General features: G+C 35.7%; 1 protein-coding gene across 4 annotated transcripts in view; it reads left to right on the top strand.

The window, feature by feature from the left end:
* Positions 1–25,125, top strand: part of SEMA3A (semaphorin 3A) — a 446,388-nt gene that overhangs the window by 174,526 nt on the left and 246,737 nt on the right. The window contains exon 4 of one of the 4 annotated variants that reach the window (XM_042916644.1): positions 8,991–9,067. The exons of 2 other annotated variants lie outside the window; for them this stretch is intronic. The gene's annotated coding sequence lies outside the window, so the exon portion shown is untranslated. Of the gene's footprint in view, positions 1–8,990; positions 9,068–17,613; positions 17,676–25,125 lie in introns of those variants that run through there. One more of the 4 variants, XM_042916658.1, reaches the window with a different exon arrangement.

Below are 25,125 nucleotides of genomic sequence, written 5' to 3'. Positions count from 1 at the left end.
GAAGGGAAGGGAAGGGAAGGGAAGGGAAGGGAAGGGAAGGGAAAGAAAGGGAAAGGAAAGGAAAGGAAAGGAAAGGAAAGGAAAGGAAAGGAAAGGAGCAAACAACAGTGAGAGTAAGAAAAGCCTTCTACTAGTTGTGCAGAAAGGTTCATTTCATTCACAGGAGGAGTCACTCTGAGGTTGCTCAATGATCAGCCATATGTGTGAGTAGCAAATTAGAACCATTCGTTTTCCTTGAGGTGGCACTGCAATTCTCGAGAGTAGTGTGGATACACTGATGGGTCATAATTAGTTGGAGGTGAATTTCAAGTAATTTGATATTTGTTAAAGGAGCAAACTTTGCAAATGATTTTCTTTAAAGTAAATCAGAACACATTTAGGTTAAGCCTATAATAATAACCCTTTTGCTTCTATTCTGACATTCTGTCTTGAGCAGAAAGAAAAAGTAGAGTAATAGAGGGCTGTAAATTGTTCACAACTCTGATAGTGCGTGCCTGTCTAGCTGAGAAAGTCAAGGAAACCCTTTGGATGAAAATTGCATAAACTGAACTCAAGTTAGCCTAAGGAAAAAGGTAAAATACTGGGCAGGGCAAGGATAAAGGTTTGCTTCAAATTTTACTGAAGCAGGTACTCAGTTATTCCACTGAGTCTTCCTCTCTCATTTGTACCTGAAACCTTTCCGTGCTTCATTTACTTACTGCAGACCTTGTGTTACAGGACCATTCCATTTCAAACTGGAGATGACAGGGCAAATGTCACAATACACGTACACATACACATGCATGCCATATATGTATATGTGTACATGTGCTGAGATTTTCTTTACACATACTACATAGAATATGTGCCATATACATATTATATACATATTAAAATGTATTATATGTTGTATTAATATGTGTGCATATGCATTTATGTATTTATATATGTATACATATATACATATTTACATATATGTATATGCATATGTATATATGTATATATATATGTACTCCTGGGGAAGGACTGTGTTTCACTCAGATAGTATAGTATTTTGGTACTTCCACCTTAACGATAAATCATCACGGCCATCAGGAACTGATGCCATATCCAGAGGACTAAATTACAATGACATACAGCTTCACCAGAATACACTGCGTGTTAATACGGAAGGAGTGTGTAAAAGCAGTGGTTCTCTGCTGAGTTGCAGAAATAAAAGTTTTTACAGCTAATTAATTTGATTATTCCCTTCAAAAATATTTGGAAAACAGAAACAGAGGAATAGAGTTACAGAGCCACCATTTCCATTTTTATAGCTGTTGGCCTCGTTCAATTTACATACAGTTTGCTTATTTATTGCTATAAAAGAATCAAACAGGTTATAAACAAAAAATAGAAATTAATACACCAATCAGGCTGTTAACTGTAAGACATATAAACAAGCACTAAATATTATTTAAAAGTGGAAAAAGGGTTTTCTGTCCTAAAATTACAACTTGGCATTTCATAGCTGTGACTAAAAAATAAGACTGATTTAATTTGGTTAATTAGTCTTCGTGTAATTGACTATGTGTGTGTTAAGGAATATTTGGTGATTTTATTAAATATTTTAGACATTTAAATGACCACTGAGTCACTTTTATTTTAGCTTTTACTTCCATGCTGTTTTGTACAGACCTAGTCCTAAAGCTAAAGATCATCTTGTTAATGGTGACATTATAATGTCTTTATTTTTATTAGGAATAACAAATAACAGTACATTTGTTTTTAAGCATAGGTCTACCTACGTGGAAAGACCTAGAAGAAAATTCCATTTTTAAAGACTCAGGAACTATTGCTTAAAATAATATATACAAGGGGCACCTGGATAGCTTAGATGGTTAAGCATCCGACTTCGGCTCAGGTCATGATCTCGCGGTCCATGGGTTCCAGCCCCACATCAGGCTCTGTGCTGATAGCTCGGAGCCTGGAGCCTGCTTCAGATTTTGTGTCTCCCTCTCTCTCTGCACCATACCCACTCGCACTCGCTCGCACTCTCTCTCTCTCAAAAATAAATAAACATTAAAAATTAAAATAATAATATATACAATTTTTTGGCATAAGTACAGGATTGTTTATTGTCATCTTCTGACAAATTTACTCAGTGTTAGATAAAATACTAGGTTCTGAGAATTTTAAAAATCTGTATAGTGATCCTTACCCTTAAGAAGTTGATACTCTCACAGTTGTGTGTGCGTGTGCGCATATGTAGGAAAGTTGAATAAAGACTACAGAGTGTGAAAAGATATTTTAAAATATTATATGCAATAATGTGTAAGTATTTTAAAACTTGCCATCATACCTTTGCCAAAATTGGTGAAATTCACTTGACAGGCATTTTTACCCAATATATTGAAAATTAAATTAAGGAGTATGAAATGACTTTCATAGATTTGACTATATTTCACTTATAATCTTTGTTATTTCTATGTGTATGATAAACAACCTGCAACTGTGATTTGATAGACACATCAGTGATTAGGTAATGCTTATATTTAAGGTTGTAAATATTCTCAATAAGCTCTTATATAGAATATTCACATCCTTTCTGAACCATTCTAGCAAGTCCTGTGGTGACCAAACTTCAGCTAATTCATCATTCCTATTTTCTCACTCACCAGCTAAAGCAATTTCCTTCCATTTGTGTGCCAGTTGGCCCTTCAAGTTTCGTTTCAATTATGTTTTTAATTTTTTTGAGTTGTATTTGGCTTCCCATATCATTGCAATTTTAGGTAGTACCTCTATCTCACTCCGTGACTCATAAGTCATTTTGTTTTCATTTCTTTCTTCTTAACTCAAAAATGTGAATTCCCCAAATTTGCCAAAGGATAATGATTTCATATTCCATAGTTACAAGCTCACACCAAAGTTGTTTAATTTTAAAGTCACTTTCTCATATACATTTTCACCTACACTGTGTAATATGCCGAAATGGTCTCTTGTTTTCCCTGTTACTGCAGTACTACTGGAAAGTTTTCTAAAAACACGACTTTGACCAATTCAAAAATGTTCAGTGGGCCCTCATTTCTTACTAAATTATGTTATAATTCCTGTTCTAACATTCAAGAACAAGCATTCCTGCTGAGATCCTAATAATTTTCTAGCAATATTTTTATTGTTTATATATAGCCTGTATATATCAATTATATCTCCTGAGCATTAAAATGTACCCTGAGCTTCATCCAAGCAAGATTGCTTGCTCACAAGGAAGCAAAGTGGCTGGAGTTTGGGGCAGAGAGGAAATCAGAGAGATGGCAGGGATGAGATTGTCACTGGCTTAGTCTACTATGGTACGCTGAGTAGTGCAGACAGAGCTATGTGAAGGGAGGTTTTCAGATAGTTGGACAGGTGTGGTGACATGATGGAACATAAATATTTAGTTCTGGTTCATTCAAAATATTTGTTAACAAAATAGTATAGCCCTCTGAATACCCAAAGAAAAGAGCAGAACATAGTTACAATTCTGAGATTTGGTTCAGAGATCTTTCTCTTGTATTCACAGTACAAGAATCATAAGCTAGAGTAAAAGCAGTAGCTCAGAGAATACGCACAGGAGCTTCGGAAACAAATAAATATGATTAGATGTGATTATAAACTTAGCTTTGTTGTTTGCTAGCCTTGACACCTGGGGTAGTTCTTTAATTTTTTAAGCCCTAAAGTTTTGAAAATTTCAGGGGCACCTGGCTGCCTCAGTGGGTAGAAAATGTGACTCTTGCTCTCAGGCTTGTGAGTTCAAACCCCACATTGGGTGTGGAGCCTACTTTAAAATGAATACTTTTTCAAAATTAATAAATAAATACATGTATAAATAAATAAATAAATAAATAAATAACTTTTGAAAACTTCAAGACAAAACTCAAGTAGAAATCTTGAACTACAACATAGAGTTCTCTGGGCTTGGAAATGGGTTCAGGCATCAGCAGAACCTTCAGTTGCTAGGAAAGTGGGCAAGTAGGCTGATGACTAGGGTAGGAACTCAAAATAGAGGCCACATGAAAATTGAGACAGATGATTGGACAATTTCAACTCATAAGAATCTAGAAGCAAACTAGCCAACATTAACCTAATATGACCCAGGACAACTTACCAGAGACAGTGACTTGGTATCTAAATTTCCGCTGAAGATCAAGACATTGATCCAGAAGACTGAGTGTGCCCTGGCCCAAGGCAGCCTCAAGCAGTCTAAAGAGGGACTCCCAAACCCTCTCCCCTCCAAATTAAAAACTGGATTTTGGTTTTTTAGGCATGATTGTGGCTCATTCTCATGATGAATAGTGCTCTGGGGTACTAGAATCCTGCATGGTTATGAGGAGCATCTCAGATCTGTGTACATGAATGCATTTTATCTGAACCACATAGATCCACAATTGGGGTAGAAACCTAATGAAAATACGTTATCTTAATATATCTGGTATCCCTGAATTTATTGCTGTTACAGGAGCCAGAACAAAACCACAGGAGTAATTTTTCTTATAGAATTTTGGCTCTTCTACTGCTATCCTTAGCCAGAAGCACAATGCCTGAGTATTCAGGAGAAATAAAAAGAACAGGGGAAAAAGTTATCTACATTGTTGTAGGCCCCCCAAGTAGTTTACTTCAGGTTACTATTTATTTTTTCTCAAATATTTACATTCTCTCATAACACATTCTGGAATCATCACGTTATATTGTATAAAGTATTTCATCTTTGTGAAGAGCTGAGAAAATATTTATAAACTTGTATTGGCAGGAATACAGACTAATGAAGATGTAAAATATTCATTATCTGGTTAAAATAAAAATACAGACTGAATTAATACAAGAAAAAGGAAGAATAACATAATGTCATAAACAGTAGTGGGGAATCCATCATCCATGTCTATCTTTTGTGGAAAGACTCATTTTGTGATGCTGACTCATTTATAATTTGTTTACATCTTTAATTGAAAGGGAAATTAACTTATGCTATGTTTTACTTTTGACAGTTTCAGGTATGCCAAAAGAGATTTTTTTTTATTTCCATTTTCAAATGTCAGCACTAACACTCTAAAGAAGAAGTTCACTAATGGTTGGAACAATTTATATTGGGATGCATTTTTCCTTTTAGGGCAAGAGTCATTATTATGATTATCCTATGTATCTAATATGCACTCTCTTTTTAATGAGTACTGGAAGGATATAGGATAAATATCCTGCTTTCAAATACTGTAAAACCTGATGCAGGAAATAATGAGTTTGACCATCATTTGTAGAGATAAGTATTAAAGGCAGTGTGTGTGTGTGTGTGTGTGTGTGTGTGTAAAGAGCAAGCATTAATAGCAAATGCTTATATAGCATTGACAATGTGCCAGATGTTATAAATGCTTTAAACATATAAACTAATTTAATCCTTACAACAAGCTATGTGTTAGATACTTTTATTGAACGCATTTCATAGACACACAGGGACATATAATATAAGATGTTCCAATAAAGGAAATGCAAAGTCCAGCTAAGAAAAAGGCACCACATGTCCTGTTGCCAACATTAAAATTATAGGCCCTACAAGATTGGTTTGTTGTAGTTCTGAGGCAAGCACTCCTGACCTTGTGTTCTGTGCTACCTACCGTATTAACAAGTGGGAGTGATTGGGACAGCCAGACTGTGAATTCTCCTGCCTGCATGTACATGGTTTAGGTCCACAAGATTACATAAGAGTACAGAGTCTATCACATATCCGTATAATGAAATATATTTTAGAATTGGGGGATATCCTAAAGAAATTGAGTCAGTGAAAAAATATATTATACAACAGCTAATAAAAAGGGAAGATACTATTAGTAAATGAAAAAGTTCCATTTGCTAAAGAATGTGATTGCCATTATTTATTTTTAATTATGCAAAATTAAAAAAAAAACATTTTTAATGTTTGTTTATTTTTGAGAGAAAGAGAGACAGAGTGCAAGTCGGGGAGGGGCAGAGAGAGAGGGAGACAAAGAATCCGAAGCAGGCTACAGGCTCTGAGCTGTCAGCGCAGAGCCCCAAGTGGGGCTCCGGCTCATGAGCCATGAGATCATGACCTGAGCCAAAGTCAGATGCTTAACCGACGAAGCCACCCAGGTGCCCCTAATTTTGCCAAATTTTAAAAGACCTATAAATATATGATTTATACCCAGCATTAAAGCTTCTTAAAGGCAACTCCTTCAACTTCCTCTGCAAATAAACTGCATTTTATCCTTTCCACAGATCATCTATGAATTGTCTATTCTGTCTGTAAGTTTGAATCTGAATAAGCCCCAGCAGTTTCTATAAGCTCTTAGTCTGTACTTTGTGAAATAGTCATCTGACCTGTAATGCTGATGGAACATGAGTAGAAAAAAATTATTTAGATGTTTGCCATACATTGAGTCAGTCTACCCAGGATTGGTGAATTAAAAACTGATTTAGGTTGAAATGTTTCTCCTGATTGCATTTGTAAAAAAGTTGTCTTATCACCCATATCGATAGTTAAATTTATAGATACAGCTATAGTTATGGATATGGATATAGATTTCCCTAGCTCTTCCTGTAAAGTAATTTAGTGCAAAAAAAAAAAAAAATCCACACTACCATCATTTTAAAAGTTGCATATGTTTCACTGAATATATACAGTAGTATGATTATATATTGAAAATATAGTAATCCTGAAAAGTGTAATTATGTTAAAGCTATACTTGATATGATTTCTCAATTGACATAAAACAATAATGTGATCAAGTAGCATTCAATTTAGTAGCATTAAAATTACTCTAGTGAAAGTGTACAAAATTCTCCAAGGAGGGTCAAACGTACATAACTTTGCTTTCATAAATGCTCTTGGTTCAAAGGATCTTGCATATCTGTTAAAAGAAGATCTTCTCTGTCAAAAGAAGATAACATTATTCACTTTAATGAATGTGAGGATTATAATTATAAATAATATTGGGTTATTATTATTATTGAGAAAGTTATGTTTTATTTATCTTGCTTATCCATGAAACTCATAAAGGTACGCTAGGCTACGGGCACCTGGGTGGCTCAGTTGGTTAAGCGTCCAGCTTCGACTCAGGTCATGATCTCACTGCTAGTGAGTTTGAGTGGGCTCTCTGCTGACAGCTCAGAGCCTGGTGCCTGCTTCAGATTCTGTCTCCGCATCTCTGTGCACACACCCCACCCCTCCCCCATCCCCTGCTCATGCTCGCTCTCTCTCTCTCTCTCTCTCTCTCAAATATAAAACAAAACGTAAAAGATTTAAAAAAAAAACTATGCAAGGCTTAAAAGTTTTAGTCATTCTCATATTGCATTTTATTCATTTATCCATTCATTTGTTCACCAAATATGTATTTATTGACTACCAACTAAATGTTACTCACCATTCTATCTGTTGTAGGTGTACTGAAGTATAGAAAATGTCTGAAAAGAATTTAGGCAGATGATCACGTAGAGCATCAAGAACTCTTGCTATGTGTTGTATCCTCAGTGGGCTTTGCTCTAGACCCCTTCCTCACCCCAGAAACAATGGGGTGCCTTGCCCTCCTTTTATGGTTTGTTATACTTCCAAGTGCTCTGCTTCCTTTTGACTGGGCTCATCTCCCACTTCTTCACTTACACCTTACTTTAATGCCTTCTCCTAACTAAATGTCCTCCTTTATGACATCTATATCTCCTCCTGAGCAACATTTGACCTGGGAAAGATAGCACTTCTTTCCCAGCACTGTAAATATTCCTGTTTTCTTTTCTAAAATAAATACCTAGGGTTTATTGCAGAAAAATTAAATAATACTTGTTTATTTTTATGCTCTTCTTTTTTTTTTCAGTAGCATATCCACATCACACTTTCCCCAATCCCCTCATCAGATCTTCCCCACCCCTCGCACCAACACACGCATGTACAAATGTATATATATATATATATATATATATATATATATATATATCTTACATACTTTTGAGAGCTCAGTCTTGCACAGCTTTAGGGAACCAGTTTCTGTTTCCAGAATGATGGGGTGGAGTAGAAAATTTGGAGAATGGTTCTCATATCTTTGGTGGCAATTTGCCCTAAAGGTGATAGCCAAATTGAGGCCATAAGAAACAAACTCCATTTAAAAACTACACATTTACACAGGATCGATGCAAAAGCAGTATTCTACATAACCTCTCATCTGTAGTATAAATTGAGTGAAAAAGTTGTTAATTATCATTGATTGGTTAAGAATACAATGTGGCTTTTGAATGTATAGATGCTTTATTTTAGTGTGCTTGGGAAAACTAATTCATATGAAAATGAGTAACATACAGGTATCTCAGTATTGAAGTTGTTCAAACATCCTGGTCTCTAAAATACAAAATCATCCTAAGTTATTCGTTTTCTTTGCCAAAACTTTAGTTTCTTGGTCACAGAAACCAGTTTTGTGCAACAAGGGAAATATAACAGATGGCAAAGCCACAGCTCAGAAAAGAAAAAAAAAATCATCCCTTCTGGTTTAGATAGTCCCTGGAGTTTTGCTTTTAGAATAAGACTAGTTTCCTACAGCAATACCTTAAAAAGAAGAGTGAGGTTTTGTGGTTGGAATTTATGACTAGAAGTGAGGAATACTAGGTTGTAATTTTGGTTACATCATTTATTCATTGTCTCTTACAGTGGTAAAGTAGCACTGATTAATAAATAAATATTGACACTGTTTCTAGGACTCTGTGAAAAGCACACGAAGCGAATATTCATTGTCACCAGAAATATTTAAAATATTAGAATTCCAATATCAGATGGCAAAATAAATGAAACATAGGAGAGACTTCTTTCTACCAGTCTGAATATATGGAAAATCATGCAGAAACTAAGAGTGATTGTCTCAGATTGTTTTTTTTTTTTTTCAACAAGGTTGAGAGAATGGTATTGAAAAGGGTAGAATTATCTTCTCAAAATACAGTATATAAATCTTTCTTTGGATTAGTATGTCACAGTTTCTCTTTCCCTTCACTTTTACATGGTGGGGAAGAATTCCTCAGGAGTTCAGCAGAAACATCACTTTACAAAACATCCATCTATGAATACCCGTTGTCCACAGGAAGTGAGGTGAGTTTGATAAAATAGTCACAACTAAGCAAGGGCAGCCTCTGACCTTTGGAAATACAAGTTTTTGGAAATCAGAACACTGGTTTGAGAACCTGAAGTTCTCATGCGCCCACTGACCCTCAAGAAGGAACAACCTAAGTAAATGAAGTGCTGGATATAAATCTAGAAGGTGAAAGAGGGGGAACCAGTCACCATCTGATGCTGTGTAAGAAAGTGCTGCCAGAAGAAAGGTAGAGAAAGATTTGTCTTTGAAGACAAAGACTTGACCTCGGAGCTTAAAGGGAGAGGTTGTTCTCTCTCCTATCAGATAAATCATGAATATCTGCGCTGGCTTTGGCGTTATCACAGAAAAGGTACAAACGTGAGAACTGAAATGCCATTCTATTTAATACATTTAAAATCGGACCAGAAATCTTTATCGTATTTTATCTGATTTTTATCCACATGTTTTTCTTTCATTGGTTTATTAAGTTATTTGGGTCATGACATTCATCCTGTTTAAACCATTTTCTTTACTTTTATGAATATAAACACACCAATTTTTGCTCCACTTAACCACCAGCAAAAATTAGTGTCGTTTATAAAATTTTGTTCTGAGTCTTTGTTGCTTTTCAGTTTCATTTATGGAGAGCCAATGCACACAGCACTGATGAATCAGATTAGGGAAAATCACAGCAGGCATTGTTTAGGATTACTGTTACAGAGCAGGTACACATTCTTGTTCCAAAACAAGGGATCTGAGCATTATGCCAATGCCTGTATGTTTATGCATCTTAATACTTTAAATGTTACCTGATTACATTGTATGAAATCCTAATTATATACCAAGGAAAATTAAAGGTAATAGAAGTCTATGTTTCAGAATGCATTATGGCCCCGGTTCCCTAATGTCCTGGGGGAAATATGTAAGTTTTAAAACAGGTAGCATGGTAAACTAGCTTTACAGTAGATTTGAACTGCAGATGGGTTACTTGTTACAAGTTCAAAGAACTCCAGTAGAGACTAAAATAAAATAAAAAAATTAAAGTGCGCAGCCTGTTTTTGATGAGTGTTTGACATTTATTACTTCCTTTGGCTTTTTTTTTTTCCTTTAAAAAATGTTGTGTGATTTAGAAGGACCAAACCCTTGCTTGCTATGGAGTCAGAAATTAAGTTAGAAAATGATATTCCCTTGTCACCATTTGATTCATGGAAAATCATGGAGACACTGTCTTTCCCCAAATGATTTTTGACAGTTTTCTAAATCCCCCTTTCAACTATCTGAGCCGTCTAGGTCTGGAATACCTATGCCATGGGAAAACTCAGAGGGGAAAAAAGAAAAGCAAAAATATAATCTATTACCATTAGATTTCATTTTTTTCCAGCATCTACTTCTTCACCAGCAATGAGAAAAGTTGTCAAATAGTCAAACTGGGAGAGGTCCTGCCTGGCCCAGCACAACTGAGCTTTTATCCAGGGAAAAAAGTCATTATAGGGTTCAGAATACTTTTTATTTATGTCTCATAAACAAGTTTAAAAATAACACCAAAAAAGGATGTTAACCATATGCCATCTCACAGTTTGTGACTAAAGGGGATAAAGTTACCAAAGTTCCCTCAAGCCCTTTGAACTTGAGAGCCAGTGTGCATTTTCCATTCCATTGTACAATATGATAAACAGTAACCCCTTCATTGCTATTCTAGAGTGGGTGGTAGGCTCCCTTTGTTCAGCAAACTCACTATAACACATAATTTTTATTTCTGTAGCTAGTCAGAATACTTCAAACAGATGCTTATATTCACCAGGCTTTTGTTTTCCTTATTTGCCCTTTAAAAAAAAATATTTTAGATAAAATCATGATTGAAAAATCAGAGGTTAAAAAATGTGCAAAAGGATGCTTAGGTCTCAGAGCAGTGATCAATTATAAAGAATTTTAATGGTGTTTTAAGAATATATTTCATCAGTAAAAATAGACAAGTTAAAGATAAATCATTACTTTCAGGTAAGAAGATAGTTTTTAGTATTACAAGACATATAAAGTAGCAACATTTACTGCCTTCATTTCATAAATTCATGTACCATTTATAGAGTTCTAAATACGGTAAAACAACATTCTTCAAGCTACCTTAACATGTCATTTCTCGTAAAAGGAAGAGAGTCACATTCATAGATTTTCTCTACATTTTGCATGTACCTAAGAAAAAAAGGGACTGCAAATGTGCAAAACCAACCAACCATACAAAGAATTAAGTTGGGACGTGATCCTGGTGACATCACATCACCATTGTCACCTCTGTCACCCACACCATGTTCTCAGAGCTCCATATGCTAAATGCATGTTGTACTTTATTCCTGTGCTTTGGGAAAGGATTCTAAATCTCTACATACTCAGTAAAGTTGAATAAAGAGTGATAGAAGCAAGATTGTTTCATCTGCCATCACAGCAAGAAGGACGTCAGTTTTAGAAGTCTTGCCTGTTTTACCAGTTGACAATTGTTTAAAGGATCAGAAGACATCAGAACGTTGCAGAATGTTTCTGGTTTTATTTCTGGAAGTTATTTGGTACAAACTCTATGCATTATTATCAGTTCTCATTATAAGACTGATGATGACTGCGACCTCAGAATAAAATTATGGGAGTTTTACAATCAACGGAAATAATACAACAAGGACATAAGGGAGATCTTTCTTCATGGGATATCTGAAGTTTTCTAGGTTACACCAGAGAGAAGGGACAGAATAGACACCAGAGTTATTCACCAAAGACTGTAAATTTGAATACTTCTTTAGGTTTCAAGTTTCAACAGAGTTCTTGTGATGTAGCAGATGTGTTTCTGTGCATTTCTGGCTAAAATTCCACCATCTTTTGAGAGCGTCAAGGTTCACTGTTGAAGTGGAACCTGGCCATGAAGGAGTATTGCCTTTGAATGAAGGTAGCCATGGAAACCTTAGGTGGACACAGGACTAAGCTTTCCAAAATCTCACTTTTTAAAAAAAAGTTTATTTATTTATTTTGAGAGAGAGAGAGTGAGCAGGGGAAGGGCTGAGAGAGAGAGCAAGAGAGAGAATCCCAAGCAGGCTCCATGCTGTCAGCACAGAGCCCTATTTGGGACTCAAACTCATGAACCATGGGATCATGACCTGAGCCAAAACCAAGTCAGACACGTAACCAACTGAGACACCCAGACACACCCCCAAAATCTCTCTTCTTTATGCCTCAGTTTAGTCAGGTATAGTGTGGAAGTAAAAGAATAGTAGCCTTACAGAGTAGTTGTGAAGGTGGTGGAGGTAATATATATGCAGATTTAAAAGAATGGCTGTATTATGATAAATCTTCAGAAATATTAATTGTTACTTCTATTTGCTATATTATTATTCACCTTTGAGCCATGGCCTGCTCATTCTAGGTCCTTAAAATTCCTAGGTCTACTTTCCATGATGATCTACTTTCAAGTGAAAGCTCTGGAGCCTCATCTTAATTCTATCTACTTTTCACCTTGACTTTATCTCCAGCAGACAAAAATAGCACTCAACAAGACACACATGCTTCATAGAAGAAGTACTTGTCAAATTTTACTTCATTAAAATGTGAAGAAGGCCATTAGAAATAATGCTGTCATGAACCTTTTATCAATCTTTTGGTACATGTGTGTAGGTCAAACACGTAGTCATGGTGGCATGCAAAAATAGGCAAAACTAACACATGATGATAAAAGCCAGATTTAGTAATTTTTACCTCTCTAGATGGGTGGGTAATGTCTGGCAGACAGCACAAGGCAAGCTGCTGGGATACTGGTAATCTTTTATATCTTGATCAGGTAATGATTACTTGTTATGTCCATTTTATAATGATTCGTCGACTGGCACTTAAAATAGGTACACTTTACAATTGTTAAACTAAAATAGAATTATTACAAAATGTTTAAAGAAAAGGTATCTAGAAAAAAGTAAGGATTTTCATGAAATACATACTGTTTAAAAATCTCATTGGAGGGGCACCTGGGTGGCTCAGTCTGTTAAGCGTCCGACTTCAACTCAGGTCACGATCTCACGGTCTGTGAGTTCGAGCCCCGCGTCGGGCTCTGGGCCGATGGCTCAGAGCCTGGAGCCTGCTTCCGATTCTGTGACTCCCTCTCTCTGTGCCCCTCCCCCGTTCATGCTCTGTCTCTCTCTGTCTCAAAAATAAATAAACGTTAAAACAATTTTTTTTAATAAATAAATGTTAAAAAAAATAAAAATAAAAAAATAAAAAAAATAAAAATCTCATTGGAATATTAAGGGTCCTTGTCCTCTGCTTTAGGAAAGTCCCTAAGCCAGTGTACCTTAACTCGTAGGAGCAAGTCCTTATCATTTTAGGACATGCACTCAGTTCCATCTCCCTTCATTCTTTTTCCTAGTTAGTTTCAATGACTTTTAAATCATTTCCTGTTATTTACCGAAAATTTTAGCACCCGACTCAAGTTGTTTTTTTCCCCATCCAAATCCTACTGCTATCTTATGCAAATTCATTGTCTTTGTTTTTGCTCAGCTGACAACCTGCCCTCTCAGTTCCTTGGGCTCATCTCCATTTGTCTCGACCTCAGTGACTAAGTCCGATAGCCACATATGGGCCTTGTCATCACCATGAGGGGCTTGGAATAAAAGATTGAGACAACTAAATCTATCACAGCCTCCTTCCTTTGGGCACTCTCCTTCAGCGATTCCCAGTTGAGCAGTTCAGTTCTTTGTCTCATTCACACATCTGAATAACCTTATGGTTCTATTTTCTCAATAGTTGAGACACAGCCATATTTTTTTTTTTTCATTTCTTTACAATCTTCCTTGTTTAGCTTACAATCCACTATCAGGATAACACCTCATTTCTCCAGGCCAGTTGAACTCCCCTGCATCTTTCTGCCAAAACCCAGTCTTGGAACGTTTGAACCTCCTGTCATCTCCACGCTTCCACCAGAACTGCTGGAGAAAACCAGAAAACAATCAGTGTAAGATCGCAACAGTACACTCTCGAGATCACCAGCACCCAGTCAGCCCTGATTCTGCCCTGTGGTTCTTCATTTCCCTCATCAAGTCTTTCTCCACTTCTCCCCAGCAGTCATATCAACGTATCTACCTTTCTTACTTGCAGCCTTTCCCTTTCCTCATCCGTGCCTCTCAGAGATCATTTAACTACTTACTGCACTGGAGAAAGTGATAGCCATCAAATCAGAAATACCCAACTTTCTGCCACTTGATGGGTAAATGTAAGAATCTCATCACTTGTAATTTTCTTATTCCCTCTCGGCACAGCAGCAAATGTGTTCTTCCTCCTCTTTCGACTTGTGACCTGGACCTCATTCTCTCTTTCCTTCTTGGAGCTCTCATTCTACCTTCTATCCCTTCAGTCCTTTAGCCTTGACCCTTAATTCTATACCAGACAAGTCTTACCATGATTTTACAATTGTCTTCCATCTAAAGCTTCCTTCTGCTCCACACTTCCCACTAGTTACCACTCTCTTCTTCCTTTCACAACTAAATATGTTCCTGTATGTAGATATCTATATATGCGAGTTTATATAAACACACATGATACCTATGTGTGCAATACATGCATTATATATCTATATCTAACTATAATGTGTAATATACATACACACATATATAATACATAGATTGTATACCTATACTTATTTTGCATACTTTTTTGTCTCTACAAAACTGACCTCATCAAAGTTGCAATAAGTGATATATCTAGGTCACTTAATCTACGAGACATTTTGCAACCCTTATCATAGATTTGGACTTTTTTGAACTTTCTCTCTGCTAAACTAGAAATTCTGTGAGGGCTGGGGCTAGGTTTGTCTTGCTACTTTTGAGTCTCCAAATCCCACATAGTAGATGTTCAGTAAATATTTACTGCATAGTTTAATTAATGATATTAAAAGTTGTATAATACTCTTTACCAGACCTTGCATTTAGAAAATTATTAGCCTTTGTAGAAAGCATCTGTTACTTAAGCATGAAGGAAATATTTACTAAAGCTTTCAGAGCCAAGCTCATTCAACTTTATTTAAATTCACACTTATAGTATTTTAAAATAAATTGGTACATTTATATGATGCAATTTGTCTAAATGGGTAGGAGAGTAAAATAATCTTCCAATATAGCTTGATTCTTCATTGTATAACAGAGAGTTTTAGTGTTTCTATATCATCCTGAATTATTCTATAGGCGTGAATTTGTTTTACTAATTTATATGTATGGGAAATTTGGTTTTCATAAAAGATATTCTTTTTTTTTAAATTTTTTAATGTTTACTTACTTTTGAAATAGAGAGAGAGTCCTAGCAGGGGAGAAGCAGAGAGAGAGGGAGATACAGAATCCAAAGCAGGCTCCAGGCTCTGAGCTGTCAGCACAGAGCCTGACGTGGGGCTCAAACCCACAAACTGTGAGATCATGACCTAAGCCAAAGTCAGTTGCTTAACCAACTGAGGCACCCAGGTGCCCCAAAAGATAAATATTCTTAAGAAAAGGAAATATCATAGGTAAGCAATAGTTTTCTGAGGGTTCATCAGTTATGATGAGACTTTTCAACAATGAGTCTTATGTGTGAAGGCCATTTTGTTGTATATGCTACCACAGACTCAATATTACATCTGGGAGAAAAATGCCCTCATTCCTCCCATGATAATTCTGTGTTTGCCTTCATATAGAGGGCAGTATTTTCCTATTTGTGTGTGAATGATTCTCCCATCTTTTATCTTTCATAACTGATTACCAGTCCTAACTCCCCATGGCTGACTATTAAATTATGTGATACTATATTTTAGCAGCACCAAAGAATCATCGTCTACCAGGTAACAGTCAAGTGTTCTAATGTCGATCTTAACTCCTGCTCAATACATACCAAAATGTCTCCAAAGAGCAATGACATTCAGGGATGGAGCTTTTGCTTTCCATCCACTCTAACAGGCACTCAAGAATAGTCTATTCTTGGATTGATTTGAATATTCAAACAGTTGTATAACACTGTGACTCCTAAAAGAATTACTCTTGAATTATAGCATATTATTTTTAAAAGCCATATTATTTTATAAGAATTCGTGGCATCAAATTTCTCAGGACCCTAAGAATTAATTTCTCCAGTCTCAGTACCAGGAATAAATATATGGTATATTCTCTGCAATTGATTTATTTTATTGTGCGGGCCTTGAATCACATTCTTGACTATATTAACCTTCATTGTCTAAGTAGCAGCTCGGAGCAAGACAAGAAAGTCTAGGTTCTCTTGTTCCAGGTTAATCAGAGGAGAGCTCCTAATCCTTGTAAATTCTGTAGATTCAGTCACCCCAGGGTTCATACTAGTTGGTCTCAGGATAAAACAAACTGCTTTTGCTGCTCGAGGGAGCTCAGTATGTGGTGAGGCTAGATGAGTCATCTAATAATAAGTTTTGTGTAAAGAGCACTGGGGCGGTCACTCGATGTGTAGCATGGTTTCTGCGGGACCTCTGCTCCATGGATAGCCTTTCAAGATACAAAGAAATATAGTTTTCTTGAGTCAGCCTTCTGGCTCAAAAACAGTCTCCCTGTCTTCACTTAAGCATAGATGTCCTCACGTTAGGATAAATGAGAGCACAATGCTTATCCTGGAGTCAGTTCTTCTGACCATGTGTATCGGCTTCAAGTCCTCCTGTCCACTTGGAAGCAGACTCTTGGCTTTGGATCCTGTAAATCAGTCCTCCTGGCTTCTAACCTGCTGTTTCTCAGTCAGAAATTCCAACCCAGCTGCTCTCCTGATGACTTACCAAAACATAGCACCTTGGATCAGGAAATGATAGTTTTCATTTTAACCAATGTTCCTGAAAACCCGAGGCACCATGACATTGCTAGAATTCAAGATAGCCAGTTGCATAGTATAAAGGAACAAAGAGTGTTATTAAACGTATAATATGTTGCAATTTGACCAACATTGCCCTTGTTGTATAAGTGGCTTAAAAGCCATGATCATATTTGAACTTTATTTATATTGTGAAATTCTTATAAGAAAAACCCTATAGAAAGTGTAAGCTCCATGAAGTTATAACTACAATCTCATATACATTTAACAAGAAATATTTAACTCTTCAGGAGATTATCTCCATTCTGGACATGGGTGTATTTTGTCAAATTGAACAGAAACATAAGTAAGAATCAAATATTCCCTAATTGACAATTCAGAGTTGATTCCTAATAAATTTTGTAGGAAGTGATGAAATCAGAATAAAGTACTATAACTCTGAATTTTTCCTTTATTACTTACTTTTTAAAAAAACTATTGTTGCAGGTAGCCATTTGGAGAAAGTTTCCATTACTTAGAAAATCGTGAACTGTCAACTTATATTGAATTGTGAAAACAGATTAAAATGAAAATGGGAAGTGCCAAGCTTGTTTTAGAGTTAAAAAAATCACATTGGCCTGTGGCCAAAATATTTGCCTCCCAAATGTCGTCTTTAGAAAATGTTTGAAACCCTCTGTGATTGTCTACTCCTCCTCTCAACTCCCAGCAGGCTAAAGCAGACTCACAGAGTCCCACACAGATGTAGACAGAGAAACTGCTCATTATCAATCAACGAACACAAACAAGTTGAAGACTGCTCAGTTTCCCCTGTTAAAGGTAAAGAGGCTTAAAGGCCCTAAAGAGTTTATTATTCTGGGCCTGCGATCGTCAAAGTCATTTGATTTTGACCCGCACGGTAGCCACAAAGGTTAAATTGAGGTTAAATTTCCCAGACAAAATGGAAGCAATTAAACAGTTAAATAATGTTACTCTATTTTTGTTTGTTTTCAATCCAGAGTCCAAAAAAAATATTAATACAATGAAAATGTAAATTTTTGTAGACTTAAGTGATACATAAGACATGCCCTTTATGCTTAATTACATGTTTTTGCACACTATTTTCTTTCACTAAAAGTAATACCAGAAGAATATATATATATATATATATATATATATATATCCGATATATATGTGGATATATATATGTGTATATATATATATGTGTGTATATATATATATCCATACACATATACATATATATACATACATACACACATACATACATATATATACATATATGTGTAGGTAGGGAGATATATATATATATATATATATATATATATATATATATATCTCCAGCCAGGAACTGATAATAAGATTTCCCTCTTCACAACAGGAGGTCTAAGGTCTTTTGAAGTCTGTAATTTTCAATTAGGCAGGAAAAAAAAATCAGCTGTATTGAAATGGGATATTAACATTACTTTTATTTGTTTGAAATTGGTCGTTTAGAAAGAAAACTGTTCATAGAGGCAAGAGATCTGGATGTTGCTATTTGCCCTTAGAATATTATGCAAGTATAATCTACCTTATTTTTATTTTATACAAAACATCTTCACATTCATTATCTCACCTGACTTCAAACATAACTTTTTAAGGTAAAGGGGCAGTTGACAAATGAAAAAAAAAATTACATGATTTGCACAAAACCACATATTAGTAAGAGTTGGAGCCAGACTCTAGTTCACTGCTGATTTCATGCATTACACTACATCAGACCTCTTAAGTATCACTTCTCTTTAAGTATCATGGAGTATTTGGTGTTAGCTCTAATTTAAAAAATTATATTTTGGGTGGGGGGGGCCTGGGTGTCCCAGTCGATTGGACGTCCAGCTTTGACTCAAGTCATTATCTCGCAGTCCGTGAGTTCGAGCCCCACATCGGGCTCTGTGCTGACAGTTCAGAGCCTGGAGGCTGCTTCAGATTCTGTGTCTCCCCTCCACCCCTCGGTGCCCTTTCCCCCACTCATGCTCTGTCTCGCTGTCTCGCTCTGTCTCTCAAAACTAAATGTTAAAAAAAATTTAAATGTTGTTTGATGGTATTGTTAAAGAATAAGTTTTTAGCACTATAAGCAATAGTTAACATATTATTCACTGAATCTTGTGTGTCTGCAAAAATATCTTAACTCACGACAATGAAGAATGGGAGACCTAGATGTGTTGATTGTATCTGCATATGTTGGCAAAAAGAAGTTAAAAAAAATTGGACTGTGAACAATGTAAGTGTTCTTACTAAATTCCTTTTCCAGCTTGGTCTTAATTGCTAGTCTAAGAACAATTACTCCCCTACCTTAAATTAATCTGAAAGAGTTTCAGCTGAAGGGGTTAATAAAAGTGGAAGGGTAGATGTGAAGAATGGCCCTTCAGAGATCCTCTAGATACTGCACAAGCTGCAGATCCAGTAGCTGAAGGGGACGGGGCTCCCTTGAGGAAACAGAGGACTGACATCCACCAGATAGAGAGAAGCACTTTATTCCTCTGAATCAGGGAAGGGAAAAACTGAGTGGCATAAAATATCACACATCACTTGCCAAGTATAGACACACCCGGGTTTCCTATTCCACATGAGGTTAGAACTTGGATCACAGATGTCCAGCCAAAGGTGGCCTTGCTCTGACCCGGATCATGTCACGAGGGAAGGAACTCTAAGGAGCAGTTCTTTTTTTGTTCTTTGAAGCCCTACAGTCCCTCATAGGAGGACACTGGACTATTAAAGGTCTTAAGGAACCCTTTTATAGTGTCTTCTAGGTAGAGATTGTCCCAGCATACACTGTGTAATTAAAAAAAAAAAAGAAAGAAAGACATCAAACAGTGGGTTTTTTTTTAGGTAGTATGCTTCAAGAAAACCTTTTAGCCTTATGAACATCCTTGACATGCTGTTTATTGAAACATGTCTCTGAAAAAATGTTAACTCCACAGATAACTGGGCTAAAGAATACAGTTTTTATCTTCAAGCAGAATAAGGAGAGACAAATTCTAGAGGAACCTAAATGTGTATCTGCTGACTCTGAAGAAAAGACACATGAGTACTCAGTTTATGGTAAAATGGTTGTTTGACCACATGCCACAATCTGCCAGCAAAAGGTGACACATCTCATGGATCCCTTTTGTTGTTGTGAAGTATTTGCTCGCTGGAGCATGCAACCCAGAAACATGAGGGATACAGATACTTAATTTGCCAGCATGGTGTGGTCAACAATGTGAAGTAGTTTTGAATTCCATATCAAAATTTTCCGTTGGAAATTACTAACCACTCTCTTAAAGAATAGGCTAGCAATTATTTGAAGAGAAAACAAAGTATTAGAATTTTTTTTTTAATGGACACGAGAAAACTAGGATTAATTGTATTTATTCAGTGCTAGTTATGTCTGCTTTTACTGGAAATGGGGCTACAAATTCCAGTTTCCACTTTCAGGTGATAACGTGGGTAGAATGTATGGTTATTTATTTGCTTACAGGACCGTGAGAAGAGAATGCCTACTTTATACTATCCAACACAAAGAATATAGTAGTTTAATGCATCTCTTTTTCTAGATACAAAATGCTGACTTAGCCAATTTGTGTAGATGTCATACAGAAGTTAAATCAGGCCTAAAGGATTGTGAAGAAATAATTGAAACTCAACACATACTTGACTTCTAAACACGGAGTGGATCAGTATCTGGCGTTTTTAAGTTCTTGTAAGAATTCACACTTTCTGAGCAGCCATATTTTCCTCTAGACAGCTCCCTCGTGGTAGTAGTGGAGTTGGTTGATGCTGGGGTCCTCAATTTGGTAGCTCATCGAGTTTATTCAAAGAATTAAAAAAAAAATTTTTTTTAATGTTTTATTCATTTTTGAGACAGAGAGAGACAGAGCATGAGCAGGGGAGGGACAAAGAGAAGGGGGGACACAGAATCCAAAGCAGGCTTCAGGCTCTGAGCTGTCAGCACAGAGCCCAACGCGGAGCTTGAACCCAAAAGCCATGAGACCATGACCTGAGCCCAAGTTGGATGCCTAACAAACTGAGCCACCCAGGCACCCCCCAAAGAATTTTTGAGGCAAAACAGCCATTTATTCGATGTCTTGCAGGTATTTCCCTTGTCCTCTGCCTCTGTTAACTGGCTAGTAAAAATGTTTGTTATAGATTAGTAATTTGTAGCATTCTTTATTGACTTAGATCTTCTTAAGCAAAAAGTTCTTGTTTTTGACACTTACTTTGTTTATAATTGGATAACTTCTTTCCCAATTGCAAATGTTACATACCAACCTTGAGATACCCGTAAATTCTGGAATCAGAAAAAGAGACAAAAGATTGCTACTTTTTTATATTATTATTTTTTTTCCACTTTTCTAAAATTTAAAATGATAGCTCAGAAACAAATATGTCAAGATGTCAATGTTGGCTTAATCTTGATAGTGACATCTGAGTGCATGTTATGTATATTTTATTCTGTAGTTAAGATAACTAAAATTTTTTTAAAAGCCAAAATACTTCTCTGTGGAACCACCAGAGATTAAAAATAAGAAAGCTAATTCAACTGCATAGCTGTTACTCAGAATTACTTACTTTAAAAATTTGGGAATGAGTCTTTTTAGGCTTACTTTTTTAATATACATTCTCATAAATTTTGGTTCATTTTACTTTTTAAAGATTTTTTAATATTTATTTTATTTTTCAGAGAGAGAGAGATAGAGGGCAAATGGGGAAGGAGCAAAGAGAGAGAGAGAGGGAGATACAGAATCCTAAATAGGTTGCAGGTTCCAAGCTGTTAGCACAGAGCCTGATACAGGGCTCGATCTCACAAACTGTGAGATCATGACCTGAGCTGAAGTTGGCACTCAACAACTAAGGCGCCCAGGCACCCCTTGTTTATTTTACCTTCTACAATTTTTTTTTTCAAAAAGTGTACAGTTTGACATTTTAGGTTTCTTAAGCATTCATATTTCACCAAATTTTCCACCCACAGAATTTCTGATATCATTAATTATATTTAAAACCATGATTTATAATCATATCATATTGCATTGGGTCATTCTGCAATAATTTTAGAGCTGTTCTTCTATCAGTAGATATTTTTATTGTTTTTAATCATTTTCTGCTGAAAATAGCACTGTGATTAAAAAAACCTTGTGTAAATCATTTTGATGACTTCCTTAAGACTAATTTTTAAAACCACAATTACAGCAGTGCCTGGGTGGCTCAGGCAGCTGAACATCCAACTTTGGCTCAGGGCATGATCTCCCAGTTCACAAGTTTGATCCCCATATCAGGCTCTGTGCTGACAACTCAGAGCCTAAGCCTGCTTTGGATTCTGTGTCTCTCTCTCTCTTTGCCCCTTCCCTGCTCTCTCTCTCTCTCTTTCTCGCAAAATAAATAAACATTAAAAAAATAAAAAAAGAAGTTAAATTACAGGGTCAAATATAAAACACACTTATAGCACTTACACATATATACACATCAAGCTGTTTTCTAGGAAGGTATAATTTCTCTTCTGAGATGAGATTAGCACTTAAGTTTTGACACCCTCCTCTAAAGTGAGAAAAAAAATAGGGTTTGGGATTTTTGTCATTCAGGGGCAAGAAAATATTAGTTCACTTTTATTTGCATTTATTTGATTGCTTTTTAGGTTGAACATTAAATATATGTGTGTATTATATGGTTCCCTGAACTGCTTATTTTAGAAATGGACTTGTTATAATCAGGGTTTAGTAATTTGATTTTTTATACATATATATTGGAATTATCAATCATGTGTTATATTTGGAATAAAATAATATTATTAGTTTGTATTTTATGTTTGGCATAAATAAGTTTAAGATTTTATGTAGTCAAGTGTTTTGTTTGCTTGTTTTTTTTTGCCATTTTCCATTGCATTTTTTTTATCAACTGTAAACATTATTTTATTAATTAATTAATTTATTTATTTATTTGATGTAATTTACTGTCAAGTTGGCTGACATACAGTGCTTACAGTGTGCTCCTGGATTTTGGGGTAGATTCCTGTGGTTCATTGCTTACATACAACACCCAGTGTTCATCCCAACAAGTGCCCTCCTCATGCCCATCACCCATTTTCCCCTCTTCGCCACCCCCCACCAACTCTCAGTTTGTTCTCTGTATTTAAGAGTCTCTTATGGTTTTCCTCCCTCCCTCTCTGTTTGTAACTATTATTTTTCCCTTCCTTTCCTCCATGGTCTTCTGTTAATTTTCTCAAGTTCCACACATAAGTGAAAACATATGATATCTGCCTTTCTCTGACTGACTTTTTGACTTTTTTGAAAGTCCTATTAGTTTCCTACGATTGGAGTAATCCATTAATTACCCCAGACTTGGTATCTTAAAATAATAAGAATTTATTCTCTCACAGTTCTGGAAGCCAGAAGTACAACATCTGTATCACTGGGTCAACATCGAAATCAACAGGCTGACTGTCCTTCTAGAGGCTCTTGGAGAGGATCCATTCCTTTCCTCTTCCAATTTTGGAGCTATCTTCTTTGGCCCATGGCCTTCTTCAAAGGCAATGGTGTAGCATTGTCAAATCTCTCTGTTTCCATCTTCACATGACCTTCTACCTTCTGAGTGTGTATCTAATTTCCTTCTGCTTCTCTCTTGTAAGTTATAGAAAATTAACTTTTGTACCCATATCGTATCAAACATTAACATTTACTTGAAGGGGTGTCTGGGTGGCTCAGTCGGTTAAGCATCCAGCTCTTTGTTTCAGCTCAGCTCATAATCTCACAGCTGAGTTCAAGCCCTGCGTCGGGCTCTGCGCTGACAGTGCAGAGCCTGCTTAGGAGTCTCTCTCTGTCCCTCCCTCTCTTCCCCTCCCCTGCTCACTCTGTCTCTCTTTAAAAAATAAATAAATTTTTTAAAAATTTAAAAAGTATTTACTTGGAGATGGTACATTTTTTAGAGCCCCCCTTTTTTTTATTCAGAATTATCTTTACCTAGACTCCCGATGATAGAAGTAGTGATTATGTGAGAACCTCTATCACGCATAGAAGCAACTTTATCAAAAGATGGCCTCCAAAGATGATTGAAGTCAGTAACGTGATATTGTCTTTAATTCTGACTCCTCAGATTTAGTACCTCAGTTTGCATTATATTTCCCAAAATACATTAAAAAAATTCTAACCACATTTATTTTCTTTTATGATCCAATTCTTAAACTATAAAAAGAAATTGCTACCTATAAAATATAATTGGTATTGCATTTTTGGTCAGAAAGATAACCAGATGCTTTAAAAACATGAATTCATTAAACAAGATTCTCGAAACTTATTTCATCAAACAACAATGCTAATATTTTAAAAATATAATTTATTACCCGTGTCTTTCATTTTTCTTTGATATTTGAGTGTAAAATGAGTACACAAATGGCCACACAAAATGGATTACTTAAAAAGTGTATCATGGGTGAAATTGCCCATAGGCAAAGGATTTATTTACAAAGAACCTTTACTCCGTTTTTCAAGATAAATATCTTATGTTTCTTAATTTGAAATGAATTTTCTGAGAATTAAATTATTGATAAAGTAGATGCCTTATAAGCCATTAATATTTTGCTGTTGTTTTACCTAAAGAAAATATGCATAGTTGCACAATCATGGAATCTTGCAGACCACTCTCAAATTTAAACTATCTTTAAATTGAAAAGTCTTATTTTAGTGTTACCATTATAATGTAGTTTTCTTGGTCTATATTCTTAAAGTTTTTGGATTTGAAACATGGCTTTAAATCACTGTAGTTTCCACAGATACAGTTAAAGAGGAAAGATGTTCATAAATGCACTTTTCCAAATAAGTTTATATATGGAGGGAAATATTTAACATTCTTTTGGAAAACAGAACCAACATAGAAAAACTTCACATCTCTATTTTTACTCATAAAAACTTAAGTAAATTATTTAATATTACGTATGAGTGTTTACAAGTAATCTATTCATAAGCTACAATTCCCCTTTTTCTTTAAGCCAAAGGATTTGAGGCAGCTGATTAAAATACATAATATGAATTAAATGGAGAGAGGGATAAAAATATTTAAGATCGAAGTGGTTAGTAATATGTATTTGGTTCCACAGTTGTTTGCTTCAAATAGTATGCTGAAATTGACAATTTAACAAATGGAGGGATTATTACAGAGCCAACCAGTCTAAAAATCACAAGATGTTAAGATTAATTGGAATATTAACAAGTACTGATGTACATTTATAGGTCGGCAAATAGATAAATGGTACATAGAAAGATAT

Source organism: Panthera leo, chromosome A2 (assembly GCF_018350215.1).
Source record: "Panthera leo isolate Ple1 chromosome A2, P.leo_Ple1_pat1.1, whole genome shotgun sequence".
In the NCBI taxonomy this organism is placed as follows: domain Eukaryota; kingdom Metazoa; phylum Chordata; class Mammalia; order Carnivora; family Felidae; genus Panthera; species Panthera leo.
Note: the sequence above shows the minus strand (reverse complement) of the source record. Positions and strands in the feature narration are given on the sequence as shown.